General features: G+C 49.0%; 1 protein-coding gene and 1 pseudogene across 1 annotated transcript in view; one reads left to right on the forward strand and one right to left on the reverse strand.

Annotated features, from left to right (window-relative positions):
* The window catches only part of TMEM183A (transmembrane protein 183A), a 604,310-nt gene that overhangs the window by 214,731 nt on the left and 366,059 nt on the right, over positions 1-23,520 (reverse strand). The window lies entirely within an intron of this gene.
* Positions 10,074-21,540, forward strand: LOC126939546 (tubulin alpha-1C chain-like; annotated as a pseudogene).

The raw sequence follows: 23,520 nt of genomic DNA on the forward strand, positions 1-23,520 counted from the left end.
AGGGAGATCACCTGAGGTCAGGAGTTCAAGACCAGCCTGGCCAACATGGTGAAACCCCATCTCTATTAAAAATATAAAACTCAGCCAGGAGTGGTGGCAGGTGCCTGTAATCCAAGCCACTCAAGAGGCTGAGGCAGGAGAATAGCTTGAACCCGGGAGGCAGAGGTCGCAGTGAGTTGAGATCGTGCCATTGCACTCCAGCCTGGGCGACAGAGTGAGAAACTCTGTCAAAAAAGAAAAAAAAAGCTTTAACCCTTTAAATCTCAGTTACAAAAACATCTCAGGATACAAAATCAATGTGCAAAAATCACAAGCATTTCTACACACCAATAACAGACAAATAGCCAAATCATGAGTGAACTCCCATTCACAATTGCTACAAAGAGAATAAAATACCTTGGAGTCCAACTTACAAGGGATGTGAAGGACCTCTTCAAGGAGAACTACAAACCACTGCTCAACGAAATAAAAGAGGACACAAACAAATGGAAGAACATTCCATGCTCATGGATAGGAAGAATCAATATCGTGAAAATGGCCCTACTGCCCAAGGTGATTTATAGATTCAGAGCCATCCCCATCAAGCTACCAATGACTTTCTTCACAGAATTGGAAAAAACTACTTTAAAGTTCATATGGAACCAAAAAAGAGCCTGCATTGCCAAGACAATCCTAGGCCAAAAGAACAAAGCTGGAGGCATCACGCTACCTGACTTCAAACTATACTACAAGGCTACAGTAACCAAAACAGCATGATACTGGTATCAAAACAGAGATATAGACCAATGGAACAGAACAGAGTCCTCAGAAATAATACCACACATCTACAACCATCTGATCTTTGACAAACCTGACAAAAACAAGAAATGGGGAAAGGATTCCCTATTTAATAAATGGTGCTGGGAAAACTGGCTAGCCATAAGTAGAAAGCTGAAACTGGATCCCTTCCTTACACATTATACAAAAATTAATTCAAGATGGATTAAAGACTTAAATGTTAGACCTAGCTGGGCACGGTGGCTCAAGCCTGTAATCCCAGCACTTTGGGAGGCTGAGGCAGGCGGATCACAAAGTCAGGAGATCGAGACCATCCTGGCTAACACAGTGAAACCCCGTCTCTACTAAAAATACAAAAAAATTAGCCAGGCGTGGTGGCGGGTGCCTGTAGTCCCAGGTACTTGGGAGACTGAGGCAGGAGAATGGTGTGAACCCAGGAGGCAGAGCTTGCAGTGAGCTGAGATTGCCACTGCACTCCAGCCTGGGCAACAGAGCAAGACTCCTCAAAAAAAAAAAAAAAAGTTAGACCTAAAACTATAAAAACCCTAGAAGAAAACCTAGGCAATACCATTCAGGACATAGGCATGGGCAAGGACTTCATGACTAAAACACCAAAAGCAATGGCAACAAAAGCCAAAATTGACAAATGGGATCTAATTAAACTAAAGAGCTTCTGCGCAGCCAAAGAAACTACCATCAGAGTGAACAGGCAACCTACAGAATGGGAGAAGAATTTTGACAATCTACCCATCTGACAAAGGGCTAATATCTGGAATCTACAAAGAACTTAAACAAATTTACAAGAAAAAAATCAAACAACCCCATCAAAAAGTGGGCAAAGATATGAACAGACACTTCTCAAAAGAAGACATTTATGCAGCCAACAGACACATGAAAAAATGCTCATCATCACTGGCCATCAGAGACATGCAAATCAAACCCACAATGAGATACCATCTCACACCAGTTAGAATGGCGATCATTAAAAAGTCAGGAAACAACAGGTGCTGGAGAGGATGTGGAGAAACAGGAACACTTTCACACTGTTGGTGGGACTGTAAACTAGGTCAATGATTGTGGAAGACAGTGTGGCAATTCCTCGAGGATCTAGAACTAGAAATACCATTTGACCCAGCCATCCCATTACTGGGTATATACCCAAAGGATTATAACTCATGCTGCTATAAAGACACTTGCACACGTATGTTTATTGCAGCACTATTCACAATAGCAAAGACTTGGAACCAACCCAAATGTCCATCAATGACAGACTAGATTAAGAAAATGTGGCACATGTAAATGACGAGTTGATGGGTGCTGACGAGTTGATGGGTGCAGCACACCAACATGGCACAAGTATACATATGTAACAAACCTGCACATTATGCACATGTACCCTATAACTTGAAGTATAATAATAAAAATAATAATAATAATAATAATAAAAGAAAATGTGGCACATATATACCATGGAATACTATGCAGCCATAAAAAAGGATGAGTTCATGTCCTTTGTGGGGACATGGATGCAGCTGGAAACCATCATTCCGAGCAAACTATCGCAAGGGCAGAAAACCAAACACCGCATGTTCTCACTCATAGGTGGGAATTGAACAATGAGATCACTTGGACACAGGGTGGGGAACATCACACACCAGGGCCTGTCGTGGGGTTGGGGGAGCGGGGAGGGATAGCATTAGGAGATATACCTAATGTAAATGATGAGTTAACGGGTGCAGCACAGCAACACGGCACATGTATACATATGTAACAAACCTGCACGTTGTGCACATGTACCCTAGAACTTCAAGTATTTAAAAAAAAAGAAAAAAGCTTTAACCCTTTAAATCTCAGTTTTTTTAGCAACCAAAATCCTAATAAACATAGCATAGGAATTATCTTGACAAAATGTAAACTCTTGGGGTTTTATTTTCTTGTTTTGTTTAGTTTTGTTTTTTGTTTTTTTGAGATGGAGTTTTGTTCTTGTTGCCCCGGCTGGAGCGCAATGGTGTGATCTCGGCTCACTGCAACCTCCGACTCCTGGGTTCAAGCGATTCTCCCGCCTCAGCCTCCCGAGTAGCTGGGCTTACAGGCATGCGCCACCACACCCAGCTAATTTTGTATTTTTAGTAGAGACGGGGTTTCACCATGTTGGTCAGGCTGGTTTCAAACTCCTGATCTCAGGTGATCTGCCTGACTTGGCCTCCGAAAGTGCTGGGATTAGAGGCGTGAGCCACTGTGCCTGGCCTGGTTTGTTTTTTAATACTGCCTCTGGCATACCTTGACAGAAAAGGAGGAATATAAACTAAAAAATAAAAAAACCCTAAGCTCCCCAACAGAGCAGACCCCCTTCTTGGCCAAAGAGAATTTTAAAAATACCCTGAAAACAGCTGGGCGCGGTAGCTCACGCCTGTAATCCCAGCACTTTGGGAGACCAAGGTGGGCAGATCATGAGGTCAGGAGATCGAGACCATCCTGGTTAACATGGTGAAACCCCATCTCTACTAAAAATACAAAAAATTAGCCGGGCGTGGTGGCGGGCGCCTGTAGTCCCAGCTACTTGGGAGGCTGAGGCAGGAGAATGGCGTGAACCCAGGAGGCAGAGCTTACAGTGAGCCGAGATCGTGACACTGCACTCCAGCCTAGGCGACAGAGCGAGACTCTGTCTCAAAAAAAAAAAAAAAAAAAAAAAAATTCCCTGAAAAACTAGTTCAGGTTATGATGGGAAACTGGGGGTCAGACACACCTCACTATACATTTCCCCTCTTGCGATTCAGACACAACTGACAAGCATTCACATTAAAATAGAGATCATAAGAATTACAGAACACGTTATTTATGGCAATAAGATACCAAATTATAAAGAGGATCTATGACTGGGCGTCGGGTTAAGTCTTCACCGCAATGTAAATAGAGTCATGTGTTACATGCATGTTTGTTCAATATATCTGTGTCAGGCAGGCCACTGCCATCAATATTCATAGCTCCCCTGTTCAACTAGGAGACTTAATCTTATTAAAAACTTGGAAAGAAGGCTGGGTACAGTGGCTTACGCCTGTAATCCTAGCACTTTGGGAGGCTGAGGTGGGTGGATCACCTGAGGTCAGGAGTTCAAGACCAGCCTGGCCAACATGGCAAAACCCCATCTCTACTAAAAATACAAAAATTAGCCAGGTGTGATGGTGAGTGCCTGTAATCCCAGCTACTTGGGAGGCTGAGGCAGGAGAATCACTTGCACTGGGAGATGGAGGTGGCAGTGAAATGAGATCATGCCACTGCACTCCAGCCTGGGCGACAGAGGAAGACTCTGTCAAAACAAAAACAAACAAAAAAACACCTTGGAAAGGAGGATCACCCCAAAATCAATTGCAACCAAAATGAAGGGGCCCTTTCTGGGGAGTATTGTTAAGCTCAGCACCCCCACTGCTGTAGAGCTTTGGGATCTCACTAGCTGAGTATGCCTGGTCCAAGATTAAACCTGTTTTTTACGAGTCCCCACAGGCACCTGAGAAAGACACCACAACCTACACTTGTGAACCCCTAGAAGACCTAAAGCTGTTGTTTTGCAAAGAAAGAGATAAGTAATATCTTCAGTCCCTCCTACAGGTACTCAACCTTCTTAACAACTCCCCTCCCATACAGGTTTGCACCCCCAACGGATACCTGTGGCTATGTGGTCACCCATTCAACCAGCCTATAAATAACTTGTCTCTCATTTGGGATCACGGAACCCATGGATACCAGTGTATTGATAATGTTTGGTTCGGGGGTCAATGTGTAATAGGACCAGCAAAGCTCTTTAATATATAATTACATAACATCACTTACCTGAGAGCTAAGCAGGCAATTGGCCTTATATTGGCTGGGGCTGGGGCTGCCAATGGCTTATTGGCCCTACAGGGAAAATTTGCGTATTCCAAGGCAACTCTTCAAAACTTTACTTCATTTTACAGACTGTCTTATAAAATGGGGGAGGCTTTAGATACATCAAAACTCTTCCTTGATTCCTTAGCAAATACAGCAATGGATAATAGATTTGCACTAGATTACTTACTGGTTGAACAAGGGGGAGTATGTACTATAATCAGTAAACCCTGCTGCACTCATGTAAATGCCTCCAGTCAAATAGAAGAAGATATACAGAAAATATATGAACAAACTGCCTGGTTGCATAAATATAACCAAGACACCAATCCCTAGGTCATTACTAGGTAGCTTTATTTTAATCATTGATATGCCCACCTTCAGTTGGATGCAACATTTGAGTTGTTTTGCTGCGGGTAGTGACAGGCAAAGAATAGTGACAGGCCGTGTCTTAACTGGTCAACCATTGAAAGTGCCCTTGCGGCCAGGCATGGTGGCTCTTGCCTGTAATCCCAACATTTTTGGAGGCCAACGCAGGCAGATCACCTGAGATCAGGAGTTCGAGACCAGCCTGGCCAACATGGTGAAACCCTGTCTCTACTAAAAATACAAAAAATCAGGCCGGGCGTGGTGGCTCAAGCCTGTAATCCCAGCACTTTGGGAGGCCGAGACGGGCGGATCAGGAGGTCAGGAGATCGAGACCATCCTGGCTAACACGGTGAAACCCCGTCTCTACTAAAAAAAAATACAAAAAACTAGCCGGGCGAGGTGGCGGGCGCCTGTAGTCCCAGCTACTTGGGAGGCTGAGGCAGGAGAATGGCGGGAACCCGGGAGGCGGAGCTTGCAGTGAGCTGAGATCCGGCCACAGCACTCCAGCCTGGGCGACAGAGCGAGACTCTGTCTCAAAAAAAAAAAAAAAAAAAAAAAAAAAAAAATCAGCCAGGTGTGGTGGCAGGCACCTGTAATCCCAGCTACTCGGGAGTCTGAGGCAGAGAACTGCTTGAACCCGGGAGGTGAAGGCTGCAGTGAGCTGAGATCACACCATTGCACTCCAGCCTGGGCGACACAGCAAGAGTCCATCTCAAAAAGATGTTCCCTCCCGAGTCTCACTGTTTTTTTGCCCTTCTTTTTTTTTTTTTTTTTTTTTTTGAGACGGAGTCTCGCTCTGTCACCCAGGCTGGAGTGCAGTGGCCGGATCTCAGCTCACTGCAAGCTCCACCTCCCGGGTTTACGCCATTCTCCTGCCTCAGCCTCCCAAGTAGCTGGGACTACAGGCGCCCGCCATCTCGCCCGGCTAGTTTTTTGTATTTTTTAGTAGAGACGGGGTTTCACCGTGTTAGCCAGGATGGTCTCGATCTCCTGACCTCGTGATTCGCCCGTCTCGGCCTCCCAAAGTGCTGAGATTACAGGCTTGAGCCACCGCGCCCAGCTTTTTTGCCCTTCTTAAGACCTTTGATAGCTGTCTGGTTGTTACCAATCTTAGCCCCTTACTTGTTTAACTCCTAGTGAAGTTTGTGTCTTCTAGATTACAATTCTACATGATGCTGGCATAAGGCTTCCAGCCCATCCCATTTTCTGACCCAAGAAATAAAGACACCCTGCCTTTGGGCCCATAGATGGGGCATCCAGAGAATTTTTACTTCTCCAATCTTATGCCCATAAAATCAGCAAGAAGAAGTTACAGAAGAATGACCTTCGTACCTCATCTCTCCTTAAGATTAAGAGATCTCTTATAAATCGAGGATTATGTTAGGGAAACAGGAGCATAGGAGAGCCAGGGTGATGCCATTTTAAAAAATCAGCTCCATCTAGGGGCTGGGCCCAGTGGCTCGTGCCTATAATCCCAGCACTTTGGGAGGCCGAGGCAGGCGGATCATGAGGTCAGGAGATCGAGACCATCCTGGCTAACACAGTGAAACCGTCTCCACTAAAAATACAAAAAATTCTCTGGGCATGGTGGCGGGCACCTGTAGTCCCAGCTACTTGGGAGGCTGAGGCAGGAGAATGGTGTGAACCCGGGAGGTGGAGCTTGCAGTGAGCCAAGATCACATCACTACACTCCAGCCGGGGCGACAGAGCAAGACTCCGTCTCAAAAAACAAACAAACAAAAAAATCAACTCCATCTAAAACCAGCAAGGCACATTCCTTGCCAGTCACCACCCGTGGCCATAAGATGTTTAGGCTAAGGAATCAGTTTAGTAATGCCTGTGAGGACAAACTCCTATGACAGCAGAATGTCCAGATGTCCTGCTATTGAGTAACAATATATGCTTTTAAGATAGTTATAATCATGCTTTGAGGTACTTACACACTCAAATGCCAAGGATAACTTTCTTTCAATCAACAAACTTCTAAATTGTCATGCTGTCAGCCCACCAGCACGTAGACACAACTTAGCTTTAACATAGGTAAGACCCCTACATAAGAAGAGTTTAAAACAGGGATGGCACGTTCCTCCTCTTGCTTTCTGAGGACGCCTTACTCTGTAACTGAGTAGCTTTCAATAAACTACTATCCCGGCCCGCGGGATAGTCAGAGCAGGCCCTGGAGGAGGGGGTGGGAATTTGGGGAACAAGAGACAGGAGAAATGGAGACAAGACAGTGCTCTGATCAAGTCTCGTTTAATGGCGGTAATGCACTGCCTTATGTACACTTGGAAGGGAAGGGGTTGGGCTAAGGCGGAAATGATCTCATTGCCGAGGGCGTGGCCAGGTTAGTTTCGGTTTCTCCGGTCGGAAGTCATGTTACGCTTGCGCTATTAAGTGACAATTTTCCCGGGCGCGGGAAAAGTGAGTGAAGAAGAAGCAGGAAGAGCGCCATCTTTAATGAGGTATTAGTACAGGGGAAAAAAGGCAAAGATAGGGAGAAGGTGTGGGGTGGAAATGAATATAGCTCAGGCGTTTAATCCTTAATTATTATTCGCTATGGCCGGGGCGTGCAGCTCCGGACAAACTACCTCTTACTGTGCACTCTGTGACTCGCCTTGAAATCCTTCCTGCGTGAGATCCAAGAACCCTCTCTTGGGGTCTGGATTGGACCCCTTTTTCCAGCAACAATGAGACCCTCTGAATTTTGGAATATTTTAAATTCCTGAAGAGGTGTGTGAAAATGGTGTGCCTGTAATGGCAAAGGAGTTAAGTAGGGTGATGTAGAGTAGAGGAGGAGGAAAAGTTCGAAATAAAACTCTAAGCTAGAAGGCAGTCTGGATAACAGAAATAACTCCAAATAGCTTATAAGAGGATTAGTTTTAATCAGTTTGATTAAAGAAGTATACTGCCAATGGCAGGGGTGGGGGATTGTGTAACTTCCATAAATAACACTGAATGTCACTGTTTCAAATGTATTTATAATCCCTGGGTTAGAGTCAAGTCAGGAATGGAAAGACATTTTTAACTGGCTGGCTCTACCAGCAGGTAGAATGAGTGCTTCATGAGGTGAGGCAAGCAAGAGATGATAGTGTTGAGTTTATGATGTTTTGAGTTTATTACTAGGTAGCTTTATTTTAATCATTGATAGGCCTGCCTTCAGTCAAAGGCAACAACTCAAATGCAACATTTGAGTTGTTTGCTAGGGGTAGTGACAGCCAATGAATAGCCGTGTCTTAACTCTTTTCTTTTTTTTTTTTTTTTTTGAGACGGAGTCTTGCTCTGTCGCCCAGACTGGAGTGCAGTGGCGCGATCTCGGCTCACTGCAAGCTCCGCCTCCCGGGTTCACACCATTCTCCTGCCTCAGCCTCCGGAGTAGCTGGGACTACAGGCGCCCGCCACCACGCCCGGCTAATTTCTTTTTGTATTTTTAGTAGAGACGGGGTTTCACCGTGTTAGCCAGGATGGTCTCGATCTCCTGACCTCGTGATCCGCCCGCCTCGGCCTCCCAAAGTGCTGGGATTACAGGCTTGAGCCACCGCGCCCGGCCTTAACTCTTTATATATATGAGGTTTACAAAAAGCACTTATTTGGATGTTTCCCCACATTCTCTCACCTTATCCCCTAACCAGAGGCATCACTTTAGAGCTGGCAGCCTCATGAAGCCCATTAACAAGGGTTGAGACCAAATAATACTTTTCAAACTTTGAAGTTAACCTCTGCACCCTGGATTTAAACCTTCTTTTAAGTTTTTCATTTCAAAACATTTCAGGACAGTTTTGAATGACATGGCTAGAGTCTTGTGTAAAAATGGGTGCAGGCATCCAGGGGACAGCTGGTCTGATGTCACACTGGCCAATGACAAGGTCTTGCTGAGTTCTGTCAGCAGAAAGTCATATCAGCTGCAGATTTTCCTCAGGTAATTCAAGTCTCCAAGCCTGATTCTATACCAACTGGATGCAATCACCTGTCCACGGGAAGTGGGGATGAATAGGAGATGGTGATGCTTTGGGTTCCTCTGGAATGTGCCTCACGAATAGTAAGGGTAATCACTGGGCGGGGTGGCCAATCATTTGATAAACCAAACACTAATTAACCCTCCCAAAAGGAAAGGCGCTAATTTGTTACACTAAGGTATTTGGAAGTAAAACATCTCAGCTAAGGAAAAGTTTGGAAAAAGGGAAAAGTATGTGAATGCTGTTTAGCATGGAACAATATGAAACCATCACTGGAAAAAATAATGCACAAGTAACATCTCAGTACTGCTCAGAATGCTGCAGTGATCGCATCACTCCTCTGCTCAAAACCCCTCGATGGTTTGAAATTATATGCCAGGGAAATTATATGCAAACTCTCCAGCCTAGGATTGAAGGCCCCACGCCTCCTTTTCACCTCCACCCCACAGGCCCCCCTCAGTCTGCTTTGGCCAGCCCGGACCCCTTGCTCTTGCAGGAATCTGAGTCACCTGGACCTTAGCAGTTGCTTCGGTCAAAAGGGAAGTAAACGTCAACTACTGGCGCCTGCAGTGTCCTTTCCCATGCCTGTCTGCCCATGCTATCCACCCCAGCCGCATTTTGTCCCGCTCTGGAAGCTCCCAGCCGTCGGTTCTCATCACAGCATTTTTCCCTCTCTAGTGGTTTTTGAAGTTAAGTATGCACCCTCCTCCAAGGCCGACACATTTTTCGAATCAGGTCCGCGGCGTCACTGGTGTAAAGTCCTAAAACCAAAACAGAACGAAACTGTTTCCCCAAAGATTCCACCTCTTAGAACCAGCCCTCACCCCAACAGAGCAGAGGGTTATGCTAGCCGGGAGGACGCGGACGCCCGAGACCCTGCCTCCCTTTGGCTGTACAAACTGCCCAATGACCGTCTGCGGCGGGGATGTTTCCTAAGCGGCCGGCCAATAGCGGAGAGAGGGGCGGGCCTCGGTGGGGGCCTGGCCCAGTGAGAGTCGCGTGGGGGACGACCTCTGTCTAGCTGCGACCCAATGGGAGCCCCCGCTGGGAGGCACAACCGGCGGCCCTCCGGGGATTTATAAGGCCCGCCAGCAACCGCGCGTTGGGATTCGTAGTGTTGTTGAAGACCGGAGGAGTGTCTGCAGTCAGCGACTCTCCACCAACTTCAACTACTGGATCAACCATGGTGGTGAGGGATGCTGTGCGGGGTAGGGTGCTGCACGATGGCGAGGATGCCAGGGGCGCTCGGGGGGTCGGTGGGAAGGTCCCGCAGCGCAGAAAGGAAGGGCGCCCCGGCAGTCCAGGGTGTGGGGTGGGCTGCGCGGGGATGCCAGGGGCGTTTGGACGTTCAGGGCGAAAATGGGCTCTGCAGAAAGCACTGGGACGCCCGAGGAGTCCCGGCACAACTTTTCTACCCTACTTCCCCTGCGGGAGGCGGTGCGAGCTAGAAACGTTCTGAGCGCTCCACAAGCGCTGCAGGACTAGGGAGGCTGGCGAGCAGTAAAGCGCGGGCGAGAACGTGGTGGGGTCGCCTGTGCGCTGCGCGCAAGGTCGGGCAGCAGAGTGCTCTGCGGCGGAGCGCGCTCAGGAGCCTGGAGGGGATCTAGGACCTGCCCCATATTTCTCCCGCTGCGGTCCTGGACAAAGAAGTGCCCGCCTGTAGCTGCGGTCCCCGCCTCCCTCTGAGATCATACTCCCGCACAGGAGGCAGGGCCCAGGATGATTGGGAAGCTCTAACAGGTTTCTCCAGTTCAGAACCTGTTTCCCTGAATGTCTTTGTCCTGGACGCCCGACTCTTGCCAGAGGTAGAGGTCCTCGACCTTTGGTCCCATACTTGACTAGGGATTCCTGTAAGCTCTTGGGGCCTAGAAAACAGTGTTCTTGAGTTTTCTCCTGTTTGCTACCCAAGGACTTAAGGTCCCTCTGTTAAAACTGAGAACTTAACTGGCCGGGCGCGGTGGCTCACGCCTGTAATTCCAGCACTTTGGAAGGCCGAGGCGGGCGGATCAATCCTGACCAACATGGAGAAACCCGTCTCTACTAAAAATACAAAATTAGCCGGCCGTAGTGGCGCATGCCTGTAATCCCAGCTACTCAAGAGGCTGAGGCAGAAGAATCTCTTGAACCCAGGAGGCTGAGGTTACGGTGAGCGGAAATCGCGCCATTGCACTCTAGCCTGGGCAACAAGAGTGAAACTCCGTCTCAAAAAAATCAAAACAAAACGCCGGGCGCGGTGGCTCACGCCGATAGTCCCAGCACTTTGGGAGGCCGAGGCGGGCGGATCACAAGGTGAGGAGATCGAGACCATCCTGGCTAACACGGTGAAACCCCATCTCTACTAAAAAATACAAAAAATTAGCCGGGCGTGGTGACGGGCGCCTGTAGTCCCAGCTACTCAGGAGGCTGAGGCAGGAGAATCGCTTGAACCCGGGAGGCGGAGCTTGCAAGTGAGCTGAGATCTCGCCACTGCACTCCAGGCTGGGAGACAGCGAGAATCCGTCTCAAACAAACAAACAACAACAACAACAAAAAACCCTAAGAACTTGAGGTGGGTACACAGAGGTCCCTGTGCACCCCAGAAACCTCTTGATCACTGCCTCTGCTCTGAGCCCCCTTAAAGGCTCTGAGGCTGTCTTGGAGGGTAGTTCCTAAGACTGTTAAACTGTTGCCTACTGTCATCCTAGAAGATCGCTTCAGTATCTGGGAGGTGCGCAGCCCTTTTAAATTGATCCCCCTAGACTGTGGGTTGGGGTGAAGGACCAGAAGATGGGAGGGAGGGTTTATCCATCATAGGAGTTACCTGAGTGAAAAGAGTCGAAAGGTGGGGTGTGTCTTTTGGTCTCCGCTGTGATGCTTAATTAAGGAGTACTTGCATGAATTCGCTTGCTTGTACTGCAGTTGGCAGGGACAGGTGTCTAGGATAGGTGCCTGTCCCCCAAAAAGGGGAGTTTGTGGGTGAGCTTTCAGAAGGCTAGCTCTAACTGCAAGGCTGCTTCCTCAGTTGATCCACAGGTCTGAACTTAGTCTTCTGCCCTTTTGGGATGCTGAGGAGATAGTCACTGCCCATGGGAGACCTCCTTTTCTAGGCCCCGGTGCTTGAGTCTAGAACCTCTTGGTGGGCCTGTCTTGGAATACAGGACTCTGAGCTTTCCCAAGCCACCCCAAACAGCAAGGAGGACACTGTGCAGTGAGATTTGGCTGTTTGGTTTTGGCTTTCTCTAGTTCCTGCCCCAGAAACCTAGGCATAACCACCTCAAGCTCTGAGTGAATGAAGGAACATGAGGGCCTGGAGGTGGTTTGGCTTAAAGTATGGGAAGGCCTGGAAAGAGAACTGGGTCTTCTGGATTTGGGTTCTTTGGTTTGATTTTTTTTTTTTTTTGAGATGGAGTCTTTCTCTGTCGCCTAGGCTGTAGTGCAGTGTTGTGATCTCAGCTCCTTGCAACCTCTGCCTCCTGGGTTCACGTGATTCTCCTGTCTCAGCCTCCCAAGTAGCTGGGACTACAGGCGCCCACCACCACGTCCGGCTAATTTTGTATTTTTAGTAGAGACGGGGTTTCACCATGTTGGGCAGGATGATCTCGAACTCCTGACCTCAGGTGATCTGCCTGCTTCGGCCTCCCAGAGTGCTGGGATTATATTATAAGTAGGTGTGAGCCACTGCACCCGGCCAGTCGTCTGAACTTTGGACTAGGTAACACTAAGTTTCAGCCTTTAGGGAGGAAAGACGAGGGATGTTCCCAGAGAAGGCTTTTCAGGTCCCCACCTTTCGCTCTGCACCACTCAGGGCTCACCCTCGCGGTGTGAGTGCATCTCCATCCATGTGGGCCAGGCCGGAGTGCAGATGGGCAATGCCTGCTGGGAGCTATACTGCCTGGAGCACGACACCCAGCGCAGTGGCACCATGCTCAGCCACAAGGCCCTGGGGAGCAGCGATGACTCCTTCAACACCTTCTTCAGGGAGACCCAGCCTGGCAAGCATGCGTCCTGGGCTGTCTGTGGACCTGGAACCTGCTGTCATAGGTGAGTGGATGGAGGAGTAGGGGCCCCTTCCCCTAGGCCATAGTTTTTGCTAGTGCCAATGTCTGTTTAAGGGGAAAACACTTGAGATGCAAGCAGTCCCCTGCCATGAACGGCACTGAAGTCTGAAGTCTATTGCTTTTGTCTAGACTATGTCCTCAGAGGGGGTCCTGGAGGCTTCCTGTATTGAGAGGAAGATCATTAGCACAGCTCTGCCAGGAAACTGCCAGATAGGAGTCAGGGATCAGGCCTAGAATGCAGACTGCAGAAAGGAGCAGATGTAAAAGCAGAAATTTAAAACTTGCTTTTCAGTGTCCTCAGACTCTTGAGGGCAGCCTGTTACGTAAGAAGCAGGGAGCCGAGAACATTCATAATGGCCCCCTGCTCGGCCTTAACTGAAATAGGCCCCCACGTAGGATGTGGGCCTGTGTGAACTTGGCTGTTGCTGGCTTCCGGGGGCTTTCCTGCTTCCTCCGTTCTGCATCTGGATCTCCTCAGTTTCCTAATCATGACAATTCTACCCCTCCTGCGTTTTTTTAAAGCTGTTATTTTAGATGTTAAATGGTGGACTGGGTTTCTTCATTAGTCTGTATTCTTTTTTTTTTTTCTCTCTTTCTGTGGTGAAAATTTACATTGGGCTGTATTCTTACCCCATTCAAAAGTGAAGTGAGATTCTCCTTAACACCACTCTGATTCCTCACCCAGCACAATGAAGTGGCTGTGATCAGAGGGAAGGGACCACTGAAGGTGCCACCTGCTCTCCCCGTCTTAGGCCCAGGCAGGACCCAGCCTTAGAAGTGGGTCTCTGGTTGGGAGGCTGAGGCAGGAGAATTGCTTGAACCCGGGAGAAGGAGGTTGTGGTGAGCCAAGATCGTGCAATTGCATCCAGCCTGGGCAACAAGAGCGAGACTCTGTCTCAAAAAAAAAAAAAGAAAAGAAAAGAAAAGAAAAAGAAGTGGGCCTCTGGGACGCCGTGTATCATCACTCTGTTGGGCAGTTGTACCTGGGGAGGCTTAGCAGCAAAGGTTCTGGTGTCTGGCGTTCCCTTGGGGATGAACCAGCTTGTTTTACCTTTGTTCTTTCTTCCCCTCAGGATGGGGTAAGAACTGACATTTATAGGCAGCTCTTCCACCCTGGGCAGCTGGTATCTGGCGTAGAAGATGCTGCCAACAACTATGCCTGTGGCCACTACACTGCGGGGAAGGAGACCATCGATTTGGTGCTGGAGCGAATCGGAAAACTGGCGAGCAGGCCTCCGGCACCTACAGGAGGTCATTGCATCCTTAACCCTCTTCCTGGCTGGGAGGCAACCACAGCGTGGGCTGGCACCTGACATCATTCCTCTGGCCTCTCAGTCCATTCACTCTCTCCTAAGAGGATACATGTTTTCTGTCCTGGGTGCAGTTCTAGAGTTGGAAGCCTGAATAACCTACTCTGCCTTGAGTTTGTGGACTCAAGCTTCTGCCCTGGTGGTTCCTCACTTTGCCAGGTCTGTCTGATCCAAACCTTCTTTGACCTTTGATCTATCTCTACAGCAGCTCAGCTTGCCGTTCTTAGACTCCTACGCAGATCTGTCCAGGTGGGAGGGGCTCCTGTTTAGCGCTCAACCATTTCTCCAGTTCACCCTTCCCCTATCTGAGGCACTGAGAACTACGAGTGAGGCTACCTGTGAGCCAGGACTTTGGCGCTGTTGCTGTAGAGGGATTGCCTAGACTACTCTCTGCTGCTCAGTAGAGACTGAGGACTTGGAAGTGACCTGATTCTGTGCTCCCTTCCTCAAGAATGAAAATAAAATACCTCCTAGGGGCCGGGCGTGGTGGCACACGCCTGTAATCCCAGCACTTTGGGAGGCTGAGTCGGGCAGATCACGAGTTCAGGAGATCAAGACCATCCTAGCTAACACGGTGAAACCCCGTCTCTACTAAAAATACAAAAAATTAGCTGGATGCGGTGGCAGGTGCCTGTGGTCCCAGCTAGTCGGGAGGCTGAGGCAGGAGAATGGCGTGAACCCAGGAGGCGGAGCTTGCAGTGAGCCGAGATGGCGCCACTGCACTCCAGCCTGGGCGACAGAGCGAGACTCCGTCTCAAAAACAAAAACAAAAACAAAACAAAACCTCCTAGCGTTAGACTTCTTTTATACTGTCACTACCCATGTGTCTGGTGTAGACTGATGATTTTCTTACCCAAGGAACAGCTATATGAGAATCACGTGGGGTACTTGTTAAAGCTGCAGGTTCCTGGGTTCCAGTCTGAGGTGAGGCCTGGTAATCTGTATGTTCAACAGGATGCCACCACCACTCCCACTCTGCTGTAACTAGGGGGCACGGCAACAAAACAGAGAGGGCCTGGCTCTCTGACTGCAAATCCTGTGTCCTGCCTCATCCCGACCATTGTATATACACCACACTGCCTTTCCAAGTCATCTTTTCCCTAGGAACTCCAAACCTCTTGTAGTTCATCTCTTTTTTTTTTTTTTTCCTTTTTTGAGAGAGTTGCTCTGTTGCCTAGGCTGGAGTGCCACTAGTGGTGCAGTCACAACTCACTGCAACCTCCACCTTCTGGGCTCAAGTGGTCCTCCCACATCAGCCTCCTGAGTAGCTAGGACTACAGGTGCACACCACAACACCCAGATAATTTTTGTATTTTTTTGTAGAGATGGGGTGTTGCCATCCCAGCACTTTTGTAGGCCAAAGTAGTGATGTTATCGCCTACTCCAGACAGACCAGTGCACCAGGCTTCAGGGCTTCCTGATCTTCCATAGTTCTGGGGATGGCACTGGCTCAGGCTTTACCTTCCTGGTGATGGGGCAGCTTTCTGTTGACTATGGCAAGAAGTTCAAGTTGGAATTTTCTTTTTTTTTTTTTGAGACGGAGTTTCACTCTTGTTGCCCAGGCTGGAGTGCAATGGCGTGATCTCGGCTCACCGCAACCTCTGCCTCCCAGGTTCAAGCGATTCTCCTGCCTCACCCTCCCTAGTAGTTGGGATTACAGGCATGTGCCACCACGCCTGGCTAATTTTGTATTTTTAGTAGAGACGGGGTTTCTCCGTGTTGGTCAGGCTGGTCTTGAACTCCCGACCTCGGGTGATCCGCCCACCTCAGCCTCCCAAAGTGCTGGGATTACAGGCATGAGCCACCACGCCCAGCCTCAAGTTGGAATTTTCTATCTACCCAGTCCCCCAAGTGTCCATGACAGCTGTAGAACCCTATAACTCCATCTTGACCACCCACACCACACTGGAACACTCAGACTGCCTTCATGGTAGACCACGAGGCCATCTATGATCTCTGCTGCCACAACGTGTGCCCTACCTATGCCAACCTCAACTGGCTCATCAGCCAGATTGCGTCCTCCATCACTACTTTCTTGCGTTTTGACGGTGCCCTCAATGTGGACCTCATAGTGTTCCAGACCAATCTGATGCCCTATCCTCGCATCCACTTTCCTCTGGTGACCTACTCACCCATTATCTCAGCTGAGAAGGCCTACCATGAGCAGCTCTCAGTGGCAGAGATCACCAGTGCCTACTTTGAGCCCTCCAATCAGATGGTCAAGTGTGAACCTCACCACGGCAAGTACATGGCCTGCTGCATGCTCTGCCGTGAAGAAGTGGTGCCCAGGAATGAGAATGCCACCATTAAAACCAAGCGAATATTCGTTTTGTGGACTGGTATCCCACAGGTTTCAAGGCAAGTGGGGGTAAAGGGTAGTTAGCACATAGCCTGTATACCTGCTGAGAAGGGAGCTTCCTACAGAGCAGGTGTGAGGAACAAATGCACAGGATCTCACTCTGTCACCCAGGTTGGAGTACACTGGCATGATCTTGGCTCACTGCAGCCTTGACCTCAATGCTCAAGCAGTCCTCCTGCCTCAGCCTCCTCAGTAGCTGGGACCACAGGTTTGTGCCACCACACCCTGCTAACTTTGTATTTTTTTGTAGAGGTGGGGCTTCACCATATTGCCCAGGCTGGTCTCAGACTCCTGCGCATGGGTGATCCACCTACGATGGCCTCCCAAAGTGTTACGGGTATGAGCCACTGTGCCCTGCCAGAGGATGCCTTTAACTAGATAGATCTTGGCTGGTCTAGAAACCAGGCCTTGGACTGTAAGCCAGGGTGGGTTCTACTTGAAAGATTGCCTAGGCCGGGCACGGTGGCTCACACTGTAATCTCAGCACTTTAGGAGGCCGAGGTGGGCGGATCACAAGGTCAGGAGATCGAGACCACGGTGAAACCCCGTCTCTACTAAAAATACAAAAAATTAGCTGGGCGCAGTGGTGGGCGCCTGTAGTCCTAGCTACTCGGGAGGCTGAGGCAGTAGAATGGCATGAACCCAGGAGGCAGAGCTTGCAGTGAGCCGAGATCGCGCCACTGCACTCCAACCTGGGGGACAGAGCGAGACTCCGTCTCAAAAAAAAAAAAAAAAAAAAAAAAAAGATTGCCTTGATGAAAGGAAAAGTATCCATTTCATTTTACTTAGCCTGGTAAAAAGGCGTTCCCTAGGGCTGCCAGTCACACTGGGGAGAATGGCCTCCTCGTCACTTGTGCTAGGGACATAACCACATGCTGTGGCTCCTGCTCAGAAGGGAAGGCTTTTAGAAGCCAGAGAGACCCATTATCAGATGATGGGGAAAGTGCGGATCAGGTCAGAGGCTTCTTGTGTTCTGTGTCTGTAGATGCGTTCTCTTCCTTTTGCAGTAATGAGGAAGAAGCACTCATTTATGCCCCACCCTGTTATCGGTTGACCTTCCCAGGGTGCTGGGCATATGACCTAGTTTGGTTTATGGGTTTTGTTCTGGGGTAAGGCTCCAGAAAGATTAAAGACGGTACCTGTGGCATTAGAAAACATATATAATTTTCCTGCCCCATGACACTGCTGTGGACATGACCACAACAGGAGGAGAGGCAGGGATAATAGCTGCTTGCTAGTGTGGAAGAGTTGTCCTGTAGCTCAGAAATGGAAATGCAGGGTAGGATATCTTTGGGAAGCAGACTGTTTCTGCTTCCATATTAGGAAGATCTTTAGCTGCTTACAGGAAGAACTGACTGCCGTTAGGACATGCTCAGCTTGTTGTCCCCAGAGACACTAATGGGACGTTGACTTTTTTTTTTTTTTTTTTTTGAGGATGAGAAACACTAAAATGTATTATATATTCTGGGCTGGGTGCAGTGATTCAGGCCTGTAATCCCAGCATTTTGGGAGGCAGAGGTGGGAGGATGGCTTGAGCCCAGGAGTTTGAACCAGCCTGGGCAATGTGAGACTCCATCTGTACAAAATATAAAAAAAAATTAGCCAGTCGTGCTAGTGTGTGCTTACAGTTCTAGCTACTCAGAAGGCTGAGGTGGGAGGATCACCGGGGTCCAGGAGGTCGAGGCTGCAGTGAGCTATGATTGCACCCCCAACTCCAGCCTCAGCAACAGAGCGAGACCCTGTTTCTTAAAAAATAAAACAACATATTCTGGGTAGACAAATGGTTAAAGTAGGTCTAATTGGAGAGCTTCCCTAACTTTTAACACTTTTTAGGCTACCGGAAAGTAGGGATACTAGTTCATTTAACACCCATATAGCCACTACCTGGATTTAACATCTAGGTCTGTTTCTTTTATTTTTGCTTTACTGACCCATTTAAACTCACTACTTTTGCGGGGGGATGGCGGTTGGGGAAGATGGAGCCTTGCTCTGTTGCCAAGGGTGGAGTACAGTGGGTGCCATCTCAGCTCACTGCAACCTCACGGAACCTCCAGGGTTCAGACGATTCTCTTGTCTCAGCCTCCCGAATCACTGGGATTACAGGCATGCGCCACCACGCCCGGCTAATTTTTTGTATTTTCAGTAGAAATGGGGTTTCGCCATGTTGGCCAGGCTGGTCTTGAACTCCTGACCTCAAAGTGATCAGCCAACCTCAGCCTCCCAAAGTGCTGGGATTGCAGGTGTGAGCCACTGTGCCCGGCCCACAAATGTTTTTTTATAGTCAATTTTTCAGTCATGATCTAATCAAGGAGCAGGCATTATGCTTATTTGTCTCCTAGCATAAGAGTCCACCCTTTTTCCTTTTTTTTTTTTTTTTTTTTTTTTTTTTGAGACAGAGTCTCGCTCTTCCGCCCAGGCTGGAGTGCAGTGGCATGATCTTGGCTCACTGCAAGCTCCGCCTCCCGGGTTCACGCCATTCTCCTGCCTCAGCCTCCCGAGTAGCTGGGACTACAGGCGCCCGCCACCTCGCCCGGCTAGTTTTTTTGTATTTTTTAGTAGAGACGGGGTTTCACTGTGTCAGCCAGGATGGTCTCGATCTCCTGACCTCGTGATCCGCCCGTCTCGGCCTCCCAAAGTGCTGGGATTACAGGCTTGAGCCACCGCGCCCGGCCTTCCTATTTTTTTTTTTTGAGACAAAGTCTCACTCATCCCCCAGGCTGGAGTGCAATGGCGTGATCTTGGCTCACTGCAACCTCTGCCTCCTGGGTTCAAGCGATTCTCCTGCTTCAGCCTCCCATGTAGCTGGGATTACAGGTGCCTGCCACGAGGCCAGCTAATTTTTTTTGTATTTTTAGTAGAGTTGGGGTTTCATCGTGTTGGCCAGGCTGGTCTCGAACTCCTGACCTCAGGTGATCCACCTGCCTTGGCCTCCCAAAGTGCTGGGATTACAGGCATGAGCCACTGCACCTGGCCCCCTTTTTCTTGACTGTGACTGTGAAGGCACTAGTCTTGTCTTGCAGAAGCTCCCTCATTCTAGACTTGTTTGTTTCCTTGTGGTGGTGATCATCTTCCTCTATCTTTATTTCTTACAAGTTGACAAACGCCCCTTCCCCAGTTATGGGGATCCCTATACTACCGTTCCAGGAAACACAGAACCAGGTGCTTATACTTCTTTGTTTCTTCTTAGGTTGGCATCAACTACCAGTCCCCCACAGTGGTGCCCGGGGGTGCCGTAGCCAAGGTGCAGCGGGCAGTCTGCATGCTAAACAATACCACAGCCATCACCAAGGCCTGGACCTGCCTCAACCCAAAGTTTGACCTGATGTATGCCAAGCAGGCATTTATGCACTGGTATGTGGACGAGGGCATGGAGGAAGGGGAGCTCTCTGGGCCGGAGAGGACCTGGCTGCCCTGGAGAAGGATTATGAAGTAGGCACAGAATCTTTGGACAGCGAGGATGAGCGTGAGGAGTTCTAGGGGTCCTGGCACGTGTAATACCTGGTCTCTCGCACCACAGTTGTGCATCTCATTCCACTGTTCCCTGACCCCCTACAAATACAATGGATGTTGCAAGCAATGTGGAACTCTGTGGAATTCTGCCCAGGCAGTGGGCCATCTTTAAGCTTCTCAGCTTCCTTTGATGTCTTTCTAAGTTAAAGGGCAGGGTGGCCTCTGCCGCTAGGGCCTCCAGCCAGGGCATGTCTAGTATAGGATTGGCACTGCTTCCCTCCCGTGTGAGCGGACCACCCTGACAGCTCTTCGCCAGCTCAGCACCCAGGCTGTAGTACTTCACAGGGGTCCCTATGTGTACCCCCTTGTCTCCAGCCCACTTCGAGGAAGAGTAAGCCTTCTGGAGGTTCTGATGAAAGCTGCCAAAAGTTTCTCTGCCCCCAGCATTCTGGGACAGAAACTGCTGGACTTCAGTGCCACAAGGAGTCAAGCACTTCTAACCACTCCTCCCATCTGATGACCAAGAGGGGGCAGTAGAGGTTGTCTCCACAGCAACCATCTTAGACTTGAGGGCTCTGTCTTGATGCCTTACAAACACAGGGTCCAAGAAATAAGATTCCAAAAAACAAAAAACAGTGATCTCCAGCCTGGGACTATGAAGATGCGAAACAACTTTTTTTTTTTTTCCTTTTTTTTTTTTTTTTTTTTTTTTTTTTTTGAGACAGCCTCACTCTGTGGCCCAGGCTGGAGTGCAGTGGCACCATCTTGGCTCACTGCAAGCTCCGCCTCCTGCGCTCATGCCATTCTTCTGCCTCAGCCTCCGGAGTAGCTGGGACTACAGGCGCCTGCCACCATGCCCGGAGAATTTTTTGTATTTTTAGTGGAGATGGGGTTTCACCGTGTTAGCCAAGATGGTCTCGATCTCCTGACCTCGTGATCCACCCACCTTGGCCTCCCAAAGTGCTAGGATTACAGGCGTGAGCCACCGCGCCCGGCCTCAAAACAACTTACTTTAAGGGACAGGGTCTTGCTGTGTTGCACGAGCTGGCGTGTAGTGGTTATTCTCACAGATGTGGTCACAGCATGCTACAGCCTTGGACTCCTGGGCTCAAGCCATCCTCCTGCCTCAGCCTCCCCATGTGGTAGACTACAGGTACCACCTCATGCCTGGCTATAAAGTAAATCTTAAAAGTGCCTATGAGACTTTTAATCAAGAAATCCATATCTCTTATTCTCAACGGAGTTCCTAATGAGGAAATTAGGAACTATTGTTCTAGAGGCATACCATTTCTGCTCACATGTGGTTTCAGAGATCAGTGTATTAGTAAAAGGTTCTGGCAGTAGTTAATGGCTAAACAAAAGGCCCTTTCTAGAACAGTCCAGGTTCAGGGAGGCTGCTTTTATTATTATTTTTTTATTTTTTTATTTTTTTATTTTTTTATTTTTTATTTATTTTTTTTTTTTTTTGAGACGGAGTCTCGCTGTGTCGCCCACGCTGGAGTGCAGTGGCGCGATCTCTGCTCACTGCAAGCTCCACCTCCCGGGTTTACGCCATTCTCCCGCCTCAGCCTCCAAGTAGCTGGGACTACAGGCGCCCGCCACCTCGCCCGGCTAGTTTTTTTGTATTTTTAGTAGAGACGGGGTTTCACCATGTTAGCCAGGATGGTCTCGATCTTCTGACCTCGTGATCCACCCGCCTCGGCCTCCCAAAGTGCTGGGATTACAGGCGTGAGCCACCGCGCCCGGCCTATTATTATTTTTTTATTATTATTTTATTTCTTTGGAGACGGAGTCTCGCTCTGTCGCCCAGGCTGCAGTGCAGTGGTGCATGGCCTTGCTTTGGTTTCAGGAAACTGGTTACTAGCGTTAATCTAGAGACTTATTCCCAGCATCTGTGAGCCTTGCTCCTTGATCCCTGGGCGGGTATTTGCCAAGAGGATGGAATCCCAGAGCCTACCGCATAGTGCCCAGGGTCACAGACTGCCCCTACCGTGGAACTGCATGCTTAGGTCCAGAGGGGCTGTGGCCCTGTGTACTGGTCAGTCCCCACGTGTTGGCCCTCTTCCTTTTTTACCATTTTCCTCTGTATTTGCATTTCTGAGCAGAGAGGTCTGACAGTCTTCTGCTTGGCTGTATTCCCCCTTTGCCTGAGTCCCCATAGTCCCCAAAAGACAAGGGCCTAAACCTACTGTGTTCATTTGTCTTAATTTGCGAATAGCATGGCTCTGACGTGGGTATGTGTCCTTACGTGTGCCCTCTTTCTTTCATGTAAGCAACACAAGTCTCCCTTGCTATAGCGGTTGATTTTTTCTATTTTACTCCAGAGTCTTTCACCAAAGCTGTTCCCAGGAGACTCCTAACCTACTGGTTCCTCTAGTACTGGGGTTAGAGGTGGAATAAGGGCACAGAAGGAAGGGAAAGAGGTGGGAGAAACTTGCTCTATTAAAGTGCCGATTGCCAGGCACGGTGGCTCATGCCTGTAATCCCAGCACTTTGGAAGGTTGAGGCGGGTGGATCACCTGAGGTCAGGAGTTCGAGACCAGCCTGGCCAACATGGTGAAACCCCGTCTCTACTAAAATTACAAAAAAGTAGCCGGGCGTGGTGGTGCATGCTTGTAATCCCAGCTACTCAGGAGGCTGAGGCAGGAGAATTGCTTGAACCCAGGAGGCAGAGGTTGCAGTAAGCTGAGATCACACCATTGCACTCCAGCCTGGGCAACAAGAGCAAAACTCCGTCTCCAGAAAATAAAGAAATAAAATAAAGTGCCTATTAACGGACCTGGATCTGTTGATGTTTGGCAGGTGCCCCTAGTCTGCTCTGCCAGTATCTTCACCCAGAAACCAGTGAGCTGATGTTTTCTTTCCTTCTCTTCCTCTCACTAGGCCCATGAATTCATACATATTAGCAGTTTAATCCATTATGTAGAGAGACCACCCCTCCCAGAGCACATGCCCCATGCCACAGGAAGGCGAACATCCGGTGAGGGTTGGACTCCTAACCCTGAGCACTCTCCTGTGATTAGATAACAGATAGAATGAGCAGTTAAAGCTGAGGGTAGCAAGCTCGACGATTTATTTGGATAACCTAGCAGCTGCCATACCTCTTCTCCTGGCCCCCAGACAGAATGGAAGGTAAGTCATGTTCTCATCTATGACCCATCCCTCTTTGTACTTTCGAAATAAACAGGAAGCGTTTTTGTTCAGTCTTTGCCCGACCTTACCTCCCACCTCCCCACCTCCAAACCCAGATAGGGCCCAGTCCCTTGGGAGCCTTGCTTGGGTTCCTTTCAAACTATGGAACCTCTGATAGGGTGAGGATGGAGAAGAGAAATTCTTTGTCTTGGGGTTGTGACCTGAAACTTAGAGACTCTTGGAGTCTTAACAAGCACAGTTGACCCTTG

This window comes from Macaca thibetana, chromosome 1, assembly GCF_024542745.1.
Source record: "Macaca thibetana thibetana isolate TM-01 chromosome 1, ASM2454274v1, whole genome shotgun sequence".
Classification (NCBI taxonomy): Eukaryota; Metazoa; Chordata; class Mammalia; order Primates; family Cercopithecidae; genus Macaca; species Macaca thibetana.